Below are 15,733 nucleotides of genomic sequence, written 5' to 3' on the forward strand. Positions count from 1 at the left end.
CCCCCCCCCCCCCCCCCCCCCCCCCCCCCCCCCGCAGCGCTCTGAACTTGTTCAAGCCTTTGCTCAACTGTCACCTTATCAATGAGACCCCAGTGCCTCACTTGTGATCTCCTTACTTACTCTTCTTTTTCTTTTACCGCTAGTACTTCTAAAATACAATTTACTTCTCTTCTTTGTTTGCTGCCTGTCTGTTCCCCTAGAAGGTGTAAGGTCCACAAGGGTAGGCACCTTTGTCTGGGTCACTGCGGTATCCCAAGTACCTAGAACTCTGTCTGGCACGTCAGAGGCACTTGGTAAATATTTATTGACTAAATGGATAAATGGTGAATTTCCCGGTCATATTCTTCGACTATTTTCTATCCTAACATCCATCTGTTTAGTCTGGATTTATAAGATGTCGTATATTTAGCACCTGTCCATGTATAACTCTTTGAAACATCTTGTGCAATGAATTTTTGAGGTTTGCCGTCTGCATTAGTTTTTTTTAATACTTTACTGATGGGCCAAAGTGGTTCATTTTTAAGCTGTCAAATTATTCATTTCCCCTTATGATCTCAGACTTTGTTGTGTGGCCTTTTGCCTTCACCAAGAATATATACATTTTCAATTAAAATTTCTTTCATGATTTCACTTTTTTTTTTTTTAAGATTTTATTTATTCATTCGACAGAAAGAGACAGCCAGCGAGAGAGGGAACACAGCAGGGGGGGTGGGAGAGGAAGAAGCAGGCTCACAGCGGAGGAGCCTGATGTGGGGCTCGATCCCACAACGCCGGGATCACGCCCTGAGCCGAAGGCAGACGCTTAACCGCTGTGCCACCCAGGAGCCCCATGATTTCACTTTTTAAACAAAGATTATTTATTTTAGAGAGAGAGAGAGAGTCTGTGTGTGTGCACGTGTGTGCATTGGGGGGGAGGGGCAGAAGGAGAGAGAGAGAATCTCAGTTAGGCTCCCCACTCAGTTCAGCACTGAGCCCCTCTCCGTGGAGCTCGATCTCAGCCCTGAGATCATGACCTGAGCCGAAACCAAGAGTTGGCTGCTTAACTGACTGAGCCCCCCTAGGTGACCCCATTATTTCCCTTTTTAACTCTTCAACCTACTTAGTCTTCGTGTGTGGTGAGAAGTAAGAACATAACCTTAAAACAAATTAAGCAACTATCCCAGTATGGGTCATAAACGAATCAATCATTTTCTAGTCCTCTAAAAGGCCATTAATCATCTACTGAATATATGTTATGTGTTTGGGCTTTCTGTTCTGTTCCATTGGCCTCTCAGATCATTCTTACACTGAGATTGCCCCTTTTAATAATCGTGACGGTTCCCTTTATTATTTTTAAATTATGTTTTGCTGTTGTCATTTATATGAACTCGAGATTTTTTTTTTTTTTTTGCCAAGGTGAACAAAATCAAAACAATACTTGTGGGAATTGGAATTGGATTAAATTTATAGATTAATTTAGTGACAACTTTACACCATTGAGTGTTTCCATCCAGGAACATGGTGTCTCTTTCTATATTGAAGGTCTCTTTTATTGTTATTCTTTGGTGAACTTTTGTTCTATAGATGAGTGTGTTTTGTGCTTCTTTTCATGAAATGCAGAAAATGTGTCTGTGGTAGGCAGCTTCTGAAATGGCTCCCAGTGATCCCTGGAAGTCCTCACTTGTATGATTCCCTCCCCTCGTCGGTGGGCTGGACCTAGTGACTGGCTTCTAATGAGTAGAATGTGGCAAAAAGAGATTATGTTGTAAGAAACTGACTTTTGTCTTGTTAGAACTCTCTCTGGCCCTCTCACTTGCCTGCTCTGATGAAACCAGCTGCCACGTTGTAAGCCACCTTCTGGGAAGCCCACGTGGCAAGGAACTGAGGGTGGCTTCCGGACAACAAGTAGCAAGGAACTGAGGCCCTCAGCCCCAACAACCCATGAGGAATGGAATCCTGCCACCAACCACACGGGTGGTCTTCCCCAGGTGAACCTTCAGATGAGACCACAGCCTTGGCTAAGAACTTGATTATAGCCTTGTGGGAGACCCTGAGACAGAGAACTCATCTAAGCCACACCCAGATTCCTGACCCACAGAAACTGAGATGGTAAATGTCTTAAACCACTAAGCTTTGGGGTAATCTGTTATGCAGCAATGGATAACTAATACAGCATCTTTTGTTTTATTTTGTTTTGTTGTGTACATCATGTTTTCTAACAGGTTACTAGGAAGTAGAAAAGACATTAACTTTTCTGTAGTTATTTTATAACTGGCCATTTTCCTAGAATCTTCTATTCTGATAATTTTGTATTTTCCTAGTTTTTCTAAGAAGACCATTGTATTTACAAGTACGTTATGATTTGTTCTCTTTTTTTCTGTCTAACTGCATTAACTAGGATCTTTAGAACAATGTTGAATAACAAAATAGTAGAAATCTTTGCCCTGTCTCCATATTTCACGAGAATGCTTCTTGACTTCCACTCTTTTGGTGCTGCCTGTGGGTTTGAGAGTATTTTTTGTCACGTGAAATAAGTATACTTCAATTTCCAGTTCACTAGAGCTTTTTAAAAGAAAATCAGAAACGGATGTTGACATTTACCAAACATCTATTCGGCATGTAAGATGCTCTTTTTCTTCTCTGACCTATTGCTGTGGTTAATCAGCTTACTGCATTTTTGATATGGTATCATCCATGCATTCCAGGAATGTTTGCTCATGTGTATTCTTTTAATATATTGTTGGACTTACTTTAGACTTAATCTGATTAAACTTTTATTAGGACTTTACATCTATATAAATGAGACAAGTGTATGACTCATTCGTGCATTCTGTCTTTCTTTGGTGCCAGTTGTTGGGTTTTAATACCAGGGTTATTCTGGCTCTACAAAAAGGATTGAGAAGTGTGTGAGTCAGGGTCCTGGCATGAAACATTCTCCCAAAATGGTTTAAATAAAGAGACTTGAATGAAGGGACTACCTATAGCAGTGTGAATAAGGGGAAGGGAACAGACAAGGGGTGGTGAGGCACCCGGAGACTATCAGTGACCGGGAGCCATTACCATCCCCAGGACCACAGGGACAGGGGAGGAATTCATATGACTGGAGCACGGAGAGAACTGGAAGCTTAGAAAACCAGAACTGAGGCTGGGGACATTAGTGCCCAGAGAGAGGGCACTAAAGTAGGGAGGGAGCAGGAAGGATGTACCAAATACTTCTCTCTTCCCACCCTCCAGTCTCCTGCCCATGCCTCCTGTCCTCAGAACCCAGCCAGAAGCTGGTGGACCAGGGAGCCTCTGGGATGAATGCAGTTTGGGGGGGTCAACCTCCTGGGGTATGGGACGAGGCAGGGAAGGATGTGGTTTCTCTCTCATGATTGGACCCCAATGGATTTGTACAGAGCCATAGTGTCTAACAGCTTTTATTTTTATTTTTTTAAGAAGATTTTTATTTATTTATTTGACAGAGAGAGAGAGACAGCCAGCGAGAGAGGGAACACAAGCTGGGAGGGGGTGGGAGAGGAAGAAGCAGGCTCCCAGTGGAAGAGTCCAATGTGGAGCTCTATCCCAGAACTCCAGGATCACGCCCTGAGCAGAAGGCAGACGCTTTATGACTGAGCCACTCAGGTACCCCATAACAGCCTTTAAATATTCACTTCCAGGTCTTTTATACAGATTTTTAAAAAATTTTGTTTCACTATGATTTTGCTTATTTTGGGCTCTCTCCTGCTTGCTAAGAGTGCATGGCTGAGTATTTTTTCCCCATGGAAGGTAGAGCTGTGCATGATATGTGTTCTAAGTTCTGGCATGTAGGCAAATCTTTCTCTCTTGTCTTCATGCAAGAATGCACCCGGCAGATTGTTGCAATTTTAGGTCACAACTGTGACCTCTCAAAATGCTGTAGAAGAGTTGTTCCCAAAGTGTATTCCATTGAGCACTCATCTGACCACATGGAAAAGGGTTTCGTTGTCAAATAAATTTAGAAAACCGTGCTTGCTAATCTTGCTAAGTTAACAATATGCACAAACATTTTAAAAGCCCTAAGAAAGCCTCAGTCTGGGATTTTGTCTTTTTTTTTTTTTTTTTTTTTTTTTTTTTTTTTTGCTTCATTTGGCATTTCTCAAGTTTGTTTTACGGCAGAAGCTCTTTTCTCCAACAGAAGCACTTCCTAACATTTGATGAAATCTCTCTTCCAATTATACATTTTCAGAAATATTGTAGATGCTTCCTGCATTTTTCCCTCTCCATGGGTGCTTACAGGATTATTTCTTTACCCTTAAAATGGACAAAATCCTGCATGGTATTTCCAAGGATGCCTTTGTTTTTACTAATTTGACTTAGATAAGAAGGAACCTTTTAACTTCATAGGCTCAGGCTTTTCATCAGCCTTCTTTCTGCTTTGATTCTTGCTTTTGTATGGTTTCTTCTTTGTGCCTCAATGTCTGTTATGTTGTCTTCTATTGTTTTTATCCCTTTGAGCATTCTTGGAGAACTCCTATCTTCCATATTTGCAGATTCGATTTTCTGTGGTTTCGGTTCTGTTCTTTACCATCAAAATTCAAGTTCTAATTTTGCTGCTGCTTTTTTGTTTTTTTTTATAGATTTTTGGGGGTATGGTTTGCTTTTGATTTCCACCTGCTTCCCAGCCAGCAGCCTTCTCGTTTCATTCTTTCCATGTTGTTTCCCACTCTCCTTTCTTAGAGTTCATATTTTAATTAAATGAATTGAGTACAAAGCAAATGTGGCCTGAAAGTTACTTATGTTTCTGTGATAAGCCTTTTTCAACAGAATTATTTTTCTCTGTCTTTTGAGGGACATGATCTTTTCCTTTCATGATACAGAATCTTTCTAAAGACTGTGTTTGCAAGCATGTGTGTGCCTGTGGGTGTGTGCCTGTGGGTGTGTGTGTGCTTTTACTCCTCCTTCAAAAAATGAGTATTTTGTAAAATCTGATTATTTTCCCCAAAACAAGAGGCAAAGAATCTCCTGATTCTCTTTAGCTCACCAATACCTGGATGTTTTTCCAATTGTCCCACCATATTTTAGGCTGAAGGACTGATTAATGCAAACACAGGTCACTGGCTGGCTGTGACTACAAATTGTCTGTGATGTATGTCACCCCTGTTCATTGCCTGAGTCAACCTGTGGGTCTCACTGGCTCCAGGGTGTGTGTGTGTGTGTGTGTGTGTGTGTGTGTGTGTGTGTATGTGTGTGTGTGTTGTGTGCACATACACACTGTTTTCTCCACTCAGTTCAAGGCTTCCAAGGGACATTAAGAGCTCAGGGATCTAGTTGAGGGCAAGGGGTGGATGTTGGCAGGGGGCAGGCTCCGTGGGGGAACTTTGCCTGTGCACCAGGGCAAGCCGTATGTCATGCTCTTCCTCTAGGTAACCGACGAAGCCATGACAAGACTTGTGCCCACCCTGTCGGGACAGGAGAGATGAGGCATCAGGGAGACACTGACCCAGGGAGGAGCTTCCACCAGTTATCTACTTGGCCTAGCAACTATGGACACCCCAAAACCTCCCAGTGAGCTCCTCCCAAGTGCTGTTGATCCCCAGCACTGCTACAGCTTCCAAATGACATACTGTCTGCAAGCCCCATGCTTCCCACCTGCCCTCCAAATTCAGGGACAGCCAGCAAATGCTATCAGCATCTCATCTACTCGCTCCTTATGAGGGAATCTTTTGTTTTCTCAGAAAGTGGAATTGTGATCCAGTCCTTGGGCGTCTCCCTTCAATCTGGATCTTGGCCCTTTTCCACAGATCGCCAGCATTCCTGGCACGGGATTCGCTTCTCCTGGCTTCCAGGCCAACACAGGCTTTCCCTTCTTTATATTCATCTGATCAATTCAGCTGGGATCTGGGCAGGAGGAGAGCCCCGCACCAGTGTGACAGGATGTTGCGTGGGACTTTTCCTTCTGTTCTGGAATGCAGCTAAGACCCAAAACTGAGTACAAACAACACGAGGGACCCTGTGTCCCCACACTCAGAGAGTTGCCAGCGAGCAGCAGAGCTGTATTGTCTCCCTGCGGCAGGGCTCTCGAGGGGGCTGCACTGGCCCCTCTCTCATCACCCAGCACCGCCTCCCACAGGGAATGCAAGGAGCAGGGGTGGGGGAGTCGTCTGCCGTGTGCGGAGTGCCGTGTTCATGGTGGGGCCTGTCTCTCCCTTCTTCGGGGGAGGGCTGCTCTTTCTCCCTGAAGCCACAGGGAATTTCCAGTAAGGCAGACCAGCATGTCATAGCCCAGGTGGGTGTCTGCGGACTCTGTGATACACTTCCGAACCGTCTGAGTTGGGAAAGGCGAATGGGAGACAGACGGCAGGTGGAGAGAGCCGTGTGTGCCGGCCAAGCGCAGGTCCGCACACACACTGGTGCCCAGCCCAGGCGGACCTTGTGCAGGGCTTCCAAGGACGCCTTCACGGACGGGTCCTCCAGAGGGAGCCAGCTTTTGAACAGAGGGTGAGACGGATGAGCCACAGAAGCAGTGACGATCCACCCACGGGAGGACAGTCTTGTGAGATTTGCTTCCACCTCCCTCTCCTGCACCCCCCCCCCATGTCCCAGGGATCCCCGGAAGAGAGAGTGGGAGGATGGGTGTAGCCGGATTCCCCTTGCTCTGGACCGTGCCTCTGGGGGTCAGCGCTCTCTGGCTGAGTAGAGGTGGGGATGCCGGCCGGGGGTGAGCAGGAACCCCTCTCGGTTCTGGTTACGGAAACTAGATTGTTCCAATAGATGAAGAGGGCGGGGAATTGTGTGCTGCAGCCATCACTGAGAGCCCGGCCGCCCAGCAGGAGAAGGGATTTCAGCGGGGCCGAGGGCGGCAGGAGGGTGGCAGTTAGAAAGCAAATTTATACCTCAACACATCGAGACTCAAGGAAATGTGTTACACTTGAACAAAATCTTTCTTAAAAGCAAAAGGGGCATCTTCAACAGACGAATGGATTAAGAAGATGTGGTCCATATATACAAGGGAATATTACTCAGCCATCAGAAAGAATGATTACCCAACATTTGCATCAACATGGACGGCACTGGAGGAGATTATGCTAAGTGAAATAAGTCAAGGAGAGAAAGACAATTATCATGTGGTTTCACTCATTTATGGAATGTAAGAACTAGGAAGATCGGTAGGAGAAGAAAGGGAAGAATGAAGGGGGGGTAAACAGAAGAGGGAATGAACCATGAGAGACTATCGACTCTGGGAAACAAATTGAGGGCTTCAGAGGCGAGGGGGTGGGGGATTGGGATAGGCCGGTGATGGGTATCAAGGAGGACACGTATTGCATGGTGCACTGGGTGTTATACGCAAATAATGAATCATGGAACTTTACATCAAAAACTAGGGGTGTACTGTATGGTGACTAACATAATACAATAAAAACTTAAAAAAAAATAAAAGCAAAAGGGGAAAAACCCAGCTTTCCCCTTTTAGGGTAGGGAAGGTACAGAAGTGTGGGATGGGAGGAGCGTCTGTGAGTGAGGAGGGAGAGAGGCAGCCACGAGCAGGGGCACCAAGGGGCCGGAGGAGCACGTCCTTGCCCTTTTGCTTCCAAGTGACAGAAGTCTCGTTCACACCAGCTTCTGCCGTAAGTGGGATTTATTGGAAGGATCCTGGAATCCCACAGAATCTAAGTAAGAGTCCAAGAGTGGAGTGGGAGGAGGGGCTGGGCCACAGGCGTGTGTGAGCGACATCAGGAACCGGGGGTCTGTGAGCCCCAGGGCCTCTGCACGCCCTCACATGTCACTCGTCCTGCAGGTCAGCCTCACTGTCCCCTCTCACCGACTGGTCTTCTCACAGGGCAGAAAACATGACACTGATGGCTTCCAAGGATCGTGACTTGGAGGTTCCCCCACAAGACAAGACTGCCTCTTGGTGGCCCCAGAGGAGGCCTGGACCGTCGGCCTGGCCCAGCGAGGGCCGCTCCGAAGACAAGCCGTGAAGGGCCGTCCCAAGCGAGAGAGCGCTGGTGTCCATCAGGTGCTCGCTCCTGGTGTTTCTGGCAGGAACCTGACAGTCTGTCGCTGGCCTCCTGCACAGACGTGGCTCCCATTGCAGAGGTTCTGACGACACCGTGCCCTCAGCCCTCAGGGGGCGCACGGCAAGGGACATGACCATAGTGACAAGAGCAACCATTAATTGCATGCCCACTATGTGCCAGGCCCTGGGCTGCGCTCTGTATGAAATTTCACTTCCTCCTCACAGAAACTGTATTGTCTCCACCCATTTCGGGGTTGAGGTTGCGGCAGCTTGGAGAGGGTAGGAGCCAAGGTGACAGGGCCAGTGGGGGGCCGTCCTGGCACCCTGCCTGTATCTATCTGGCTCCCAAGCCCACCTTCTTCACCATCAAGCTCTCCTGCCTCCAAGACTGAGCGTCTGCGCCTCGGCATTTCCAGAGCAGGAAGAACAGTCTTTCCGGCCCGGGGTGCAGTTCTGTCGCATGGACTTAAAGCCTGGGACACTCGCTGGGGCCTGGCTGTGTCTCCTGAGCTCTCAGGCGGTTGTTCTGAGCATCTGAGATGATTCTACGGTAAGCCCCTGCTGCGGTCAGGGTAGTGGCTGCGTAGCCCGACCCTCTGTCCTGGCAGCTTTCAGGGCAGAAGGGACCCAGCTTCTGGTTTTCCCTCCTCCTACACTGCATGGAGGGCAGTCCTTGTCCCTGTCCCCACCCCACGGTTTGCTGCGCTGGCTCTAGCTGGGTCCCGTGTGGCCTGCGGGCCACACGATCCTCAGCAGAGGGCGCCAGAGCCTCTCCACACACCCAGACCTGGCCCCGGGAGCGGAGAACAAGAGAGGCAGGCAGGTGGGATGGGTCACTACGCTCCCTGCCCATTCCTCCTGCCGCAGTGGGCCTTCGGTCTGTGCACCTGCAGCCTGAGCTGACAGACAGATGTGCGCATGCTCTCGTGTGTATGTGTGTGGGGGGGCAGTCAGTAGAGGGGGTTCTTCCAGGAACCACATCTGACAGCCCCTGCAGTGTCTAAGAAGGCCAGAGTCAGGGCATAGGGGCAGATACTCTGTCCCTAAGAAGCCACTGATTTTACAGATCCCGAGAAGACCCATTTTCTGGGCAGGCATTTCAGTTCTAGTTTCTGTCCTACTGTGGGACCGGCAAAGAATGACTTTGCATGAAGGGAGGCTACCAGCCAGCCCACTTCCCTGCCTGCCCCCCGGTCCCTCAAGGTGGGTAGCTCCAAGGCCACCAGTTCCCAGGACTCAGCTTCCTGAAAAGCCAGGGGAGCTATAAATAACAACAGAACTGCTCTATATGTAGAAATAACACCAACTTTCCGGGACTCTCTTAGGCTAGCAGAGAGGCCATAGGCTGGAGCCCAGGAGACCAGCCTGGCCCATCCCATCCGTGTTACTGGTGACCTAGAGCCGGCCACTTCACTTGGCCGGCCTGGGTTACCCTGACTGACACGCAGGGTTCTCTGAGGTTGCCTGACGTTCGGGCCAGCGCCCTTCCCTCCAGACCATACTGCCTTGAGGGGAGGCACGAGGACCCACCCCGTGCTGCCACTCAACCTCCCCCCAAGGCATTTGCTCTGCCCCTTGAGGCAGGCTCACACCTGGGCCCTGAGCAAATGCCCGGCTCCAGCATACCTGGGAGCCAGAGATTGGGTGGTGGGGGAGGGGCGTGAAGGAACTCACCTGAAGGAAAAAAAAGAACTGGTTTGTAGCAGCCGTCAATCTCCAGAGTGTAGATACGCCCTCCCCTCCCCCTGGACTAATTTCAAGCTACCAGCATGATGCCCCTGCTTGCAGAACTGGGAAAAGGTGTGCAAATACTGTGCAAGGACAAGCTGACTTGGGCACAGCACGCGAAGGGGGAGGGGGTGAATCTGGGGACCCTGCCCTCGAGGATGCGCCCAATCCCGTGGGGGAGAGCCCCCGGGCAGATCTGTCGATCTACATGTCCCTCCTCTGGCTGGTTTACAAGGCGGGAATTAAAAACTCAAGGGAGCATCATGAAGGAATTTCTTTCAGAAATAATCAAATCACTTCTCAATTTAATTGCCTAAACATTTTTTACCTAATTTAAAATTGCTCGTCATGTGAGTAATTGGGCACTGCATTATTGAATTATGGAGGAAGGCAGTGCCTAAACTGAAGAAGCCATCAAACGTTTGCATCTTCGGGTCAAGTAGTTGCTCGACACCCCGAGGAGGTGTCCATGCGGTGGCTGTGGCCGGGCTCCCCCGACCTGGCCGCCCTCCCCGCCTCCCCTCTACTGCACTTAGCACTGCTCCCTCTCCCTCCTGAGTTCCCCTTGTTGTCGCTGGATTCTTCTCTTGCTGCCCTGGGCTTTCCGGGTTCTGTCCTTCTCTCTTCATCAAGCTGTCCTATCTCTCTGCTCCGCCTCGTCTCTCTCCCTCGTCTCACTCTCTTCTCTCCCCCTCTGTGTACGGCATTGGCTTTGTCCGTTGGCTTTCTCTCTCCACGTCTTTCTCTTCTCTCCTGGGCTCTTCCTTGCTGTCCCTGTTTTTCTTAAGTGTCTGTTTTTCTTGGAGTCTCTCTTTTCTACACAGACACACAGACACACACACACACACACAGGCACACATGCCGACAAACAGGCAGGTACAGACACACACATGTGGACACAGACACACATGTAGATACACAGAGATTCACAGAGAGACACACAGACACGCATGTAGGCACATCACAGAAACACAGACGTAGTCCTCCCACAGAGACACACACACACAGAGACACACACGCAGACACACATAGACCCCCTCCCCCTGCCGACAGACACACAGACATGCACAAACACCCCCCCTCCCCAGGCCCTTGTCTTCCACTCCTCCCTGCTCAGCTTGCCCCTCACCAGGCTGCACTCTGGTCCCCAGCCCCTGTCCTCATGCATCCTGGCACCATGCTGTGCATGGACCCCCCCCCCCCCTTCCTGCTGATTCGGCCCTGACCCTTGAGGGAAGCCCAGAGCAGGGGCCCTTGCTGGGAGCCCACAGACATACCCAGGCGTTCGTCGCACCTGGGAGCCACGGGCTGTGGGGCACGGGAAGGGGCACGGGCCACGAGGGCTCTCTGAAGAACACGGAATCCTTGATTTGCAGCCTTTGCCAACTTCATGGTGTAAATACTGTCCCCGTGGCTGATTGCAAGCTACCGACCCAATGTCACTGACGCAGAACTGAGAAGAGATGTCTTTGGTGCTCCCGAGCCAGTGCCGGCTGACTTCAGCCCACCACCCAGCAAGGGCAAGGGGCTTCCTTGCTGCCCGCAGGAGCCGGGGCTTGGCTGACAAGGCTGACCACAGGGCGGCCACTGCGGTCTCCCTGAGTGTAAAGCAGAGGTGCTGGAGGGGGCAGGGGAAGGGGCAGGCCAGGCAGAGGGCAGAAGCCTGAGTGGATCGGAACAGCGCTGCTGTGGGTGGTGCAGGCCACCGTGAGCAGGTCCGTGTGGCCGGAGTCCAGGGAAGGTGAGAGGGGGTGCAGGAGGGGCAGATGCGGCCAGGGCCACGGAGGGTCTTGAAGACTGAATGGAGGAGCCCTTCTGGTGGCCAATGACGGGGGGACATGATGCGGCCTCAGCCCGGCTTCCCAGCAGACAGGTTCGTTGGTAAGGATTTGGGTGAAGTCCTTTGTTTGGGAGATGATCCCGGGAAGCAGGCGAGGGGGTGGGGCAGGGAGACCAGGCAGAGAGGACAACCATGACGGGTGTGTTACTGCTTCTGCTGTGTGTGTGGGGGGGGTGGCGGGCACCCTCTGGCTTCTGGAGCAGCCTTAGAATCGTCCAATCAAGGGGCGAGGAGCCACCAGTCCTCATCCCTTGTTGGTTGAGGGTCGCTCCTGGGGTGTTAGGGCCCCTGGCAGCCCCGTCTGACCCATGTGGGGGCCAAGTTCAGTCCAGGGCCAGAGAATGCCCTTATGAAGAGAGACCAGGAAGCCTAGGGCATGGGCCCCAGGGTGGGAAGCAACTGAGAAGCCTGTTCTGGTCAGTGCCTTTTGAGTGACGCCTTTGGATGAGGTGGCCCAGAGGCTGCTGGTGACTCTGCGAGGGCAGTCTCCGTATGATAACGGGGCAGAAGCCAGAGAGGACGGACTCATGGGGAGAAGGAGAGACAATGTGGAGATGACAGACTATTCTGGAAAGTATGGACAATGGGAGCACGGCTGGCAGGTCCCTGGGACTGGGGAGAAGGTGAGCTGGGAGCAGGTCGGCAAGTTGCTCGGAGGCAGGGAGAGCCAGCAGGTGAACCGACAGGAGCAGCCAGCTGCCAGCCCCAGACCGATGCACGCGTAGGTGGGCCCTCGCCGATTCACATGGAACCGCCAGGGCATGGAGCTGACACCTTGTACTTCCGTTTTTCTCCTCAGGAGCCACGGATTGGCTTGGCATGACCCAGTTCTGCAGGCATTTCTCTGATTGAGTGGAAGCAGACAAGGCCTCTGCCCTCCAGGGGAACAGATCCCATGCCAGGCACCAACGGGGGGTGAGGAAGTGAGGAAGACCTATCTTCGTAGTCTGGGGATGTTGCAGATGTACCACGACCGACGAACGCAGCGGGCTGGGGGCGTGCACCGGCGGGGGCACCAGCGAGCAGTGGGGAGGCCCAAGAGGAGGCGGCTGCTCTGCCGGGGCTGGGGCAGCTGAGCCTCGAAAGATGACGGATGTGCACAGCTAGAGAGGCTTTCCCGGACTCCGAAGCCTTCCCAGCCTGCTTAAGCCTTCTGGTGTCTGGTTATCACACACCCCCGAGACGAGCGAGCCAATGGCGGTTCTTCCATAGCCAGACCCTTGCCACCATCCTCTGACGGAATCAGACTGCCCTTGTTGGGGACATGGGAGAGGCCAAACAGAAGGTGGTCGGAAGGAGGTGAGCAGTGTCACCATGGGCCTCCAGCTTAAGGGGAGAAGCCTGCTTGGGTAGGTTTGGTTCCTTGGCGTCAAAGGCTGAATAGCCTCCCCCCGCAAAGATATCCAGATCCTAGTCCCCAGAACCTGTGAATGTTACCTTATGTGGCAAAAGGGACTTTGCAGATGTGATTAAGTTAGGGATCTTGAGACGGGGAGATTCTCCTGGACTAGTTAGGTGAGTCCCAATATCGTCCCAAGGGTCTTTGGAAGAGGGAGGCAAGGAGGTCAAGGAGGACATGGGAGACATGACCCTGGAAGCAGAGGTGGGCCAAGGATGCTGGTGGCCTCTGGAAGCTAGAAAAGGCAAGGAAACAAATCTTCCTCAGAGCCTCTGCATGGAACCAGCCCTGCCGACACCTTGACTTGAGCCCGGCTGAGGCTGATTTTGGCCTCCTGGTCTCTAGAACTGTCAGAGAATAAATATGCGTATTTGTGTGTAGGTTTTAAGCCACGGAAGTTTACGGTAACTTGTTCCGGCACCGGAGGAAGCAGGCTCGGCCATTAGATGTGTGTGCCCTTGGGGCGTGCTCTTGGGGGGTGAAGCGAACAGAGAGGGGCAGAGGGGGCGGCTGAAGGGTGGGGAGTCATAGACATCCCCACGCGCAACTGTCTCAACCTCAGGTGGAAGCATGAGCCGTTGGCACGTGACCCACACTCACAGAGTGGGGCTGCAGGGGGCAGGATGTGTGGCCTTGGAGGAGAGCAATTCCTGCGGAGGGACAGTGAGCCCTCCGCAGGCCACGCTCGCTGGGTCCTGAAGGAGGTGTGGGCTCAGTGTCCCCATAGCCGTGGACGGTGCCCGCTCTGAGCCTTCTTCCTCCGGTCTGCAGGCCTGGTACTTGGCCTTTCTACCATCCTAGACTTCTTCGTCTACCAAGGAGCTCCGCAGTATGTCCACACCTTTCCCTGAGCCGGGCATTGGGGTTTTAGTCCCAGTTTCTACAACTACCGCTGAGAGCCTTCTAGGCACTGCTGTCTTTAATCCTGGGAAGAGCCCTCGCTATCATTCCCATTTTACCAATGAGCGAATAGATACTCAAAAGGGCGAAATGAATGCCCAAGTTCAGGGCCAAGATGCTCCCGAGGTCTGCCTGGTGCCTCTTCACTGCTCTGTGACCTTGCCTCCCATCGCTCAGCATTTGATCAGTAGTACCATCGTCAGAAGGCCCTTCAACCTCTTTTGGCCTCAGTGAAACCCTGTCCCACCTCCCTTCTAGGACTGTTTCCGCTTGGCTCCAAGGAGACAAGATGGATCAGGCTTTGTAGGAGGGCTTGTGACCTAGCTGCTCTGACTCCCTGGGTCCTCCCTCCTGGGGCCTCTCCCTCATCTATTCCTGATAGCTCTGGGCCCTGATCCAGGGGAGAAGGAGGAAGCAGGGGGGCAAAGTTCTCATCTCTGGCTGCCTGTGATTTTCAAGTTCGACTTGTCACCTTTGTTCGGTTTCCCTTAATGCTGGGAATGATGCAGGACAGCTGTGTATGCCCATATGGTTTGTGTGCTGGGCCTCGCAGACAGGGAGGTGCAGGGCTGAAATCCAGCCATGGTAGGCACCTTTTGCTTGGCACAAAGACACCACCTGCCAAGAGGCTGCGTCTACCCGGAGGGGACAGCCTTTTCAAATTGTCACAAAAGCCCAGCGTTGGTTCACAGCAGGCGGGGATGTGTTGGCTTTGCAGGAGGAAGGCTGGTGTTGCAGCTCAGACCTCAGACCCTGGAATCCAGAGTAGAGAAGGGAAGTAAGGAGCAAAACCCCACCCAACTCACTGGGGCAGAAACGGAAGCCACTGAGATCCCTCTGTGGGCGCCGCTCAGGCCCTCCCAAAGATAAGTGGAAGGAGCCTTGGGGCTCCGGGGTTGCCCACCTCCCAGCCTTTGCCTCCTCTCTCCGCATACCTCTGCACTGGAGGCCCGCGCCCCCCCCCNCCGAAGGGCACAAGTCCACATTAACTACCCTGGGACAGTTACTTCCCTCCTCACTACTCCCTTCCCGGTTGGTCCTCTCTGTCGGGGCTCTGGACTGCTGTGCCTCAAAGCCAGACTTCAGAAACTTCCATGGTTCCACCTTATCTAGACTGGCGGTTAGTGCCCATCTCACACAACACGCGCACACACACGCACACACACCCTCATATACTCTCCAAGGCCACCAGCTGCTCCTTTCTCTCCCCTCATTTCCCCTTGGCTCCCTGCCATCTCCTGTCTGCCAGAACCCACCTCCAGACCTTTGCACAGACTGTGGCCTCTCCCGAACTCTTTCCTTATGCTTTCCTTTCCACCATCTATGTATTAACATCCCTTCCGTCAAGCACAAAGCCCCTCCCCTCGGGCAGGGCAGAGGGACATCTGGCATCAGCTAAGCGATGGGCCAGGACAAGGGGGCTCTGGGAATGTGGCTTGGTGCCGTGAGTGCCCTGGGGACTGGGTTTGAAGAGCACTCCCGGTGTGCCCTCTGTGGGGCCCGCACCAGATGGCAGCCCCCTGTGACGGGGGGGCTCCCTGGGCAGGGCTGACGGCCCTTCTGGCTGTGAGCAGGTTCCAGGCCCCCAGGAGGCTCCCAGCACCCCCTCCCCTGCCCCCCGGCTGTGAGAACCAAAAGTAGAGAAACCGGAGCTCATCAGGCCCCTCGCCCTGCTGCTGTGGGGATTCCCAGGAGACCGCCAGTTTGTAAGCCAGTCAACACAAATTCACGGAGATTGGGGACCGGAAGATGTCCAGGGTGAGCGGCTAAGACGCACTGTCCCCTACGGGAGCCACTACCACGAGTGGCTACTGGGCACTTGAAATAGAGCTCACCCTAATTAAGATGTATGCGCCAAAATTGTAAACTACACACCGGATCTTGAAGAAGACTTAGTAGAAAAAAAAAG

At 52.0% G+C, this 15,733-nt stretch overlaps 1 long non-coding RNA gene across 1 annotated transcript in view; it reads left to right on the forward strand.

Moving 5' to 3' along the window:
- LOC103679004 overlaps positions 1-2,795 on the forward strand; it is a 16,501-nt gene extending 13,706 nt beyond the window's left edge. The window contains exon 3 of the long non-coding RNA XR_572796.2: positions 1,772-2,795. This is a non-coding gene — a long non-coding RNA (uncharacterized LOC103679004). The remainder of the gene's footprint in view (positions 1-1,771) is intronic.
- The last annotated feature ends 12,938 nt before the right edge of the window (positions 2,796-15,733 follow it).

The sequence above is a fragment of the Ursus maritimus genome, unplaced genomic scaffold, assembly GCF_017311325.1.
Source record: "Ursus maritimus isolate PB19 unplaced genomic scaffold, ASM1731132v1 scaffold_27, whole genome shotgun sequence".
In the NCBI taxonomy this organism is placed as follows: Eukaryota; Metazoa; Chordata; class Mammalia; order Carnivora; family Ursidae; genus Ursus; species Ursus maritimus.